This window comes from Elephantulus edwardii, unplaced genomic scaffold (genome assembly GCF_000299155.1).
Source record: "Elephantulus edwardii isolate Elephantulus edwardi_28Jun2011 unplaced genomic scaffold, EleEdw1.0 scaffold00410, whole genome shotgun sequence".
NCBI classification, from domain to species: domain Eukaryota; kingdom Metazoa; phylum Chordata; class Mammalia; order Macroscelidea; family Macroscelididae; genus Elephantulus; species Elephantulus edwardii.
Genome location: NW_006400160.1, coordinates 755,598 through 761,838, shown reverse-complemented (window position 1 = coordinate 761,838; position 6,241 = coordinate 755,598). Strand labels below are relative to the sequence as shown.

At 41.6% G+C, this 6,241-nt stretch overlaps 1 pseudogene; it reads left to right on the top strand.

Moving 5' to 3' along the window:
• LOC102877658 overlaps positions 1-6,241 on the top strand; it is a 79,750-nt pseudogene that overhangs the window by 13,757 nt on the left and 59,752 nt on the right.

Genomic DNA, 6,241 nt, shown 5'->3' with positions numbered 1-6,241 from the left:
GAGGACCAGGGTGGTGGTCAGTCCCCGGGGGGTCAGGAGGTGAGTGTGCACAGAGGACCAGGGTGGTGGTCAGTTCCCGGACAGCGTCCCCCGCAGTCAGGTTCACCTGGGCGCAGAGCTCAGCCCCTGAGTCTGCAGGTCCTGCTCTCGTCTGTGTCCAGTTTGCGTGTGTCCAGGCGCTGGGAGCTGTGTTACGTTTCCTAGAAAAGTATTGCAGTTTCAAAGTTTAAAGCAAAGACAAGCAGAATTAGAACATAAAAAAAAAAAGTTTGTAATTTCTCAAGCCAAAGAGTCATTTTGATGTATATTATTATAGTGAGTTTTTTATGCATATTTGTTGCATACCTATTTTAAAAGGAGAACGAAAAAATAGTGTTTTCTTTTTTTATAATCTTTTTTATTTTATTTTTACTATTTGTGTTTGTTTGTGTGTACCATCAAATCAGATCTGACTGGTACAGGAGGAGATTGTTCCTCCTTCTCCAGCAGAGCATCTGGAAAAATAGTGTTTTCTATGCATGTTGTTGTTATAACTTGCTTTTTTCCCCCCAGTCACCAACAAAATGTCATAAATATTTTTCCTTGTCAAAGGCTTCCATCTCTTTGTATGATAAATAATCTGGGCTTGAATGGATGGGCTTGTAAATGAGGTGTCTCAGCCCATTTCTCTGGCTTGTGTACGTAGTAATAGGGTGAGTGCATCAAATGGTGTTTTTATTCCCAGTATGTTAGGGAAGCATCTTAAGTGTTTTCCCCACGTGATTACAGCCCTTTATATTCTCAGCATCACTGCTTGAGAGTTCCTGTCCCTCCATCCCTGCCAGCACCTGTTGTGTGCTGTTGTGTTGAAGGTTGATGTTGTTGCTGGATGATGCTTCTTGATATGACCTGAACATCTCTAGGAAAGGCTCATTCTGCTCTCTGCCCAGTACTGAGGGAGCTGTGGTTTTCTTCTGCATCTTCCACAGTGTCCTGAATAGCATTTCCTCTCAAGCTAATCTGTAATAGCCACTAATCTTCCTCCTTTTTGGAAGCAGGAGTGTCATCCACTTCCTAAACCACATGCCTCTGCAAACTCCGTGCACTGGGAGAAACGACAATAGTTATAGAAAGACTTCATGCTCTTTTGTTCATAGGGTCACTATGCTGTGAGTCTTTGGTGAAGTAGCTATTCCTGTCCTCTGTCCATTTTGTTAACTAGATCTAGTCTGTTTTCAGTTGTGTCATTCGCAGATATCTCTAGTCTAAATTCTTTTCACTTCTGTGAATAAGTGGGCTGATACATATTCGAATGCCAGTTTTGACAGTCCTACTCTTTCTCTCTAAATTGTGCATTTTTAGTTCAGTGTGTAAGAGCTTATGTACGCCACTGATTATACCTGTATATTTTTTAAGTTCATCCTCACACCCCGATATTGAAGTGTCTGTGAAAATTCCCTTTGAAGACAGAGACACAGCTTACCCCACAAAAGGTTTTCTAGAGAGTGATTTTCTCTCCAGGCAGTGATCTGTATGTATCCTGATCATTCTCTGGTGCTTTTGAGAAATACCACCTTTGGGGTACCAGGACAATTACATACAGACATTGCCATGCTCCGGGCACTTTCATCAGATGTCCCTTGTACTAATTTTGAGACATAAAATCCCACCTTACCAACTACAGTGTGTATGAGTGAATTTTAAGTTGGCTCGATCCTCTTGTGACTAGGAAAAGAAAATGCAAACTTGGATTATTTCTCTCATGTTTTTCAAGAGAGATAGTATGTTAATGGCACCCATTTTTCACACTAATTAAAAAAAAATAATAACTGAAACTTAAACTCTATAAATTTGTTCCGCAGGGATTTCAGTTCTGTGACCACTCAGGATATATCGTCACTTCTTCAATGATGATAGTGTGATGTGCCTGGAATTGGTGCTCAAATTTGAGGTAAGAGTTTTCCTTCCAAAGACTTCTCTCTTCCCAAAAGATCAGAGGCTTTTTGGAACACAAACTCTTTCTGTTGCAATGGATACCAAAATATAAGTGTTGATCATGAGAGCAAAGAGACAAGTCTGTGTAATAAAATGAATCACAAAGCTGTAAGAGATTCCAGAGTGTTTCTTACTTTCTTTGTTTAGTGAACTTCCAAGAATAATTAAGGGACAGACGATCTTGGCTTCTTAAAAATATTTATGCCAAATTTCAAGTTGCTTACGTTGCTGACACCTGTCCTATTCTTAGCATCTGTAACAGAGCTAATCCCATGTCTTCTGTCTCGTGAGTTAAGCCCTACTCTCCTGGGTCTTCCTCTCCTGCACTGTCTTTCCACCTTTGCAAGCATGAGGTCCCTCTCCAAGGACTGTGCCCCTCCTGGCCATGTGCCACAGTAATTCAGATGAAACTTCAAAATCCTTGCCTCCAGGAAGTAGCCTGGTTTCACCGTCTCCAATAGAGACCTGTTTGTTCTCCTGGCTGTCCATGGCATGTTCAGCTTTCTTCTGCAACTCCACATCTCAAAGGCATTGATCCTTCTTCTATCTTTTTTAGTTATTGTCCAGCTCTTGGATCCATAGGTAGCAAATAATTGCAAAGACTGTGGCGTGGATGTTAGTCTCTATATAGCATCATTGCTCTTTAGTACTCTAGCGAGATTGCAATTTATCTTTGCATTTCCTGATTGCTGATGCTAAGAGTGTTGGCTGTGGATGCAGGCACGCTGAATTTATCTACAGTCTCTGTCTACAGTCTCAGTCTCTTCTCTGTCCATCTTGAAGCGTCTCATTGGCTCATTGGAGAGAATCTTTGTTCACTTGATGCTGAGCTTCAGTCCATATTGAAGGCTGCACCCCTTGACCTTCTGCAGCAAACGCCTCATGTCGTCTTCAGTTTCAAGCAAACAGGGTTGTGTCATCTGCAGAACGCAGGCTGTTGAGGAGGCTTCTTCCAGTTCAGACGCCACATTTCCCCAGCTGCTCCCGGCGAAAAATAGACGCAATCTCAACACTTTGCAATCTCGAAAATCATCTTTTCATGTGTAAGTTGGTTCTGATTTGATTACACACAGCCGCAATAGCAATTGTACTCACTCACTCGCTCTGTGCTGTCCAACCAAGTCATAGCTGACCGTCCAGGGCATTTCCCGCGGGTATAAATGAAATGGGAGGAGATTGCCCGTTTTTGTCTCATTGAATCTCTTGTGCTAACTTTTAAGTTCACAGGACAACTCCCTACACCCCAACCAACGAGAGCTCTTTTATACTAAGAGATCTAAAATCCCACTTTAAGAACTATAATGGATAAATTTGAAGATCTCTAGCTTATCTTATCAGTGTGACAAAGAAAATGGAGCTTAATCCTAGATCAAAAGAAATCCCGTGAATTATGTCTAAGTACTTTTTAAAACCAATGAGATACGTTTTGAATCCACCAGATGCTTTGCTGGAGAAGGAGGAACAGTCTCCTCCTGTACCAGTCAGATCCAATTTGACGGTACACACACACAAAAGAATAAAATAAAATTTAAAACAAAAACAAAAAAAACCCCAACCAATGAGACAGTGTAATAATGGCACAAATTTTCTCACTGGTTCTCAAACAGGACACTGACATTTAATCCCTTAAATTTGCTCCCCAGAATTTTCAATCCTGTGACCTTTCTGATGCAAACCCCTTTGTCTGTCTTTTTAATTTTTAATTCATTTTTTAATTGAGATTTTAATAAAACCTTATGAAGAACTTGGATTTCCATTCATTCATTGTTACACATTTGTCTCCCTGCTCCCCTCCACCCTAGTTTGCTTTTTTTTTTAAGGAAAAAAAAAGTTCTTTCCTTGTTAAACAATCCTACCCCTCCTCCAGGCCACTTTACTATGCAACTCTCATTCTGGACTCTTGTCATGCCAATAATACCTAATCATATATTCCTTTTAAACAGTTCTCTCTCGTCTCTTTCGATGCAGTGTGCATTATTTATCCCTTCTTCTCTTAGTTCCCCTGTGACAGTCCTGTTTTATAACTGTGGTATTATGCAGTATTTGTCCTTTTGTGACTGAGATACTTCACTCAGCATAGTGTCCTCCAGGGTCACCCATTTTGAGGAATATTTCATGAGTTCTTTGTTTTTCAGCGCTGCATAATATTCCATTCTGTGACGATACCACGGCTTCTCTATCCATTTGTTTGTTGATGGGCACTTGGGCTGTTTCCGGCTCTTTGCTATTGTGAACAAAGCAGCAATAAACACGGGTGTGCATATATCTGCTTGGGGGGGCAGTTTAGTTGGCGGGGAAAGCCAATATGGCGGGACTGAGGACTTTGTTGGACAGTTGGATGGGGATGCCAATATTGGCAGGACTGAGAACTTAAGAAAAGTGGCCAAAAAGCTACGAGGCTTAAAGCAGAGGTTCCTGCAGGCACATTTCTGGAGCTGTCTTGACTGTATTCTGTTATTACTTGAGATTGTAACCATTTGATTTTCCCAGTCTGGTTCTCTTTGGTCTTTGAGATAGTGCATGAGACTTTGGACCGAGCAAAACAGCAAGATTGCTGTTGAGATGAGTAGAAAGAGGTCTAGGAGCATGGGAAAAGTGTCTGACCTCGTGGGAATGGGTTTTGTGTTATTGATGCCATTGACGGACAGTTCCCATTGGCAATGTTGGTAAAGGTACACAGGACTGTTGATATCAGAAGCAGTTTTGATACAATGGCACCAGACTTATGGAAATCTGAGATTTTTTTTTTACTAAGTTAGGGGTTTGAGTGGTACAGTTAAAATTGCAGTTTTACATGCTACCAAAATGGAAAGAAAGGCAGATGTTGGCCCAAGACAGGACACTGGGCTTCAGACCATATGCACACTTGCTGTCAAAATGGCATAGGGGTGAAGATTGAAGTTGAAACCGTTCATTCCTTTAAAGGTTTATGTGTTAAGGATTTTGGTGACTTAATGTTAACAGATATAAATGGGTGTTTTGGGATTGTTTCTGGTCTCCCCCCCCAGTATTATATTTAGATATCTTGTGTAAATAATTAAAGTTTTTGCTGAAGTAACATAAGGATGTATGATACAAATGATTAGTAGATATTATAAATCTTGAAAGTGTATAATCAGCCCTGAAGGTAATCTTGATCATCGATATCAAAAGGGGAAGATTTGCCCTGAACAACAACAACAAAAAAGCTGCTTAAAAACAGTGGGACTAGTGGGCTTGGGGGAGGATTAAGGGCCGCTCAGTCCTCTTTGGAAATTGGCATTTTAATAGACCTTCCTTGGACTTTTTAGAAGAGACATTTGGAAGAGAGAGTGAAAGAGACTTGAACCTTTCAAAAAATGGAACAAGCAGTCTGGCTTCTGACGCAGGGTAAGGTGGGTACCCGTCAGAGCCCCTTTTCAGGACTTGAAATGAAAGCTATCTGGCAAGTATGCTCAGTCGTGGGGACCACCTGGTTCCACGGGAGTGGAATTAAGAGATAGGAAGCAGTGAGGAGATGGGCTGAGTTTAGACCTGTCCCATCAGCACTGTTGCTGGTTCTGAAAAGCAAGCAAAGCATCACATGGACTCCCGTGTTGTTGACTTAACACTACGTGTGGCAGGAAGACCGTTAAGAGGATAGATTTCCGCAGTGACTCGTTCTTGGCTCAAACATTGACATGACTGTGAGGCAGCATGCCATTGTGTTTTACATAAGATGGTTGGAAATCAGTTATTCCACACTGAGATCAATCCTCATCTTGGCAGAAGCAAGGCGCCCTGGGAGCAACCCTGAAGAAGGTAGGTGTGCACTCTGCAGGGTGGATGCACCCAGTCCTGCCTCTTTGTGCTGATGCCCTCTGGGTGGACAGAGGCCCGCAGCCTGGGACTTTATGGTGACCGTTTGCACATTCACAGGTCTGAAGGAAAGAGTTCATCTGCTGTGAGGACCAGATGTTATGTCTCTGCTTCCCAGCTGCCCAGTGCATGACTCTCTCTCCCTTCCTTGTCTGTGAAGTGTCTTTATGAATGTGGCCTCCAGAAGGTTGGCGGAGGAAAATGGTGAGTGTTTACGGTAAACTTAACTTTTCATGTTCTCTGGCCATTTTAAGATTCTGCATTTTAGCTTTTTTTTTTTTCTACACTTGTTGGACTTTTCTAAGCATTTTTAGTTGATTCCATTTTAAGATCTATGATTGTATACTCTTGTTTCTCTTCAGATCGAATAAATCTTTCGCCTTTTACAAAAAAAAAAAAAGATCTATGATTGTGACATATTTCCCCCATT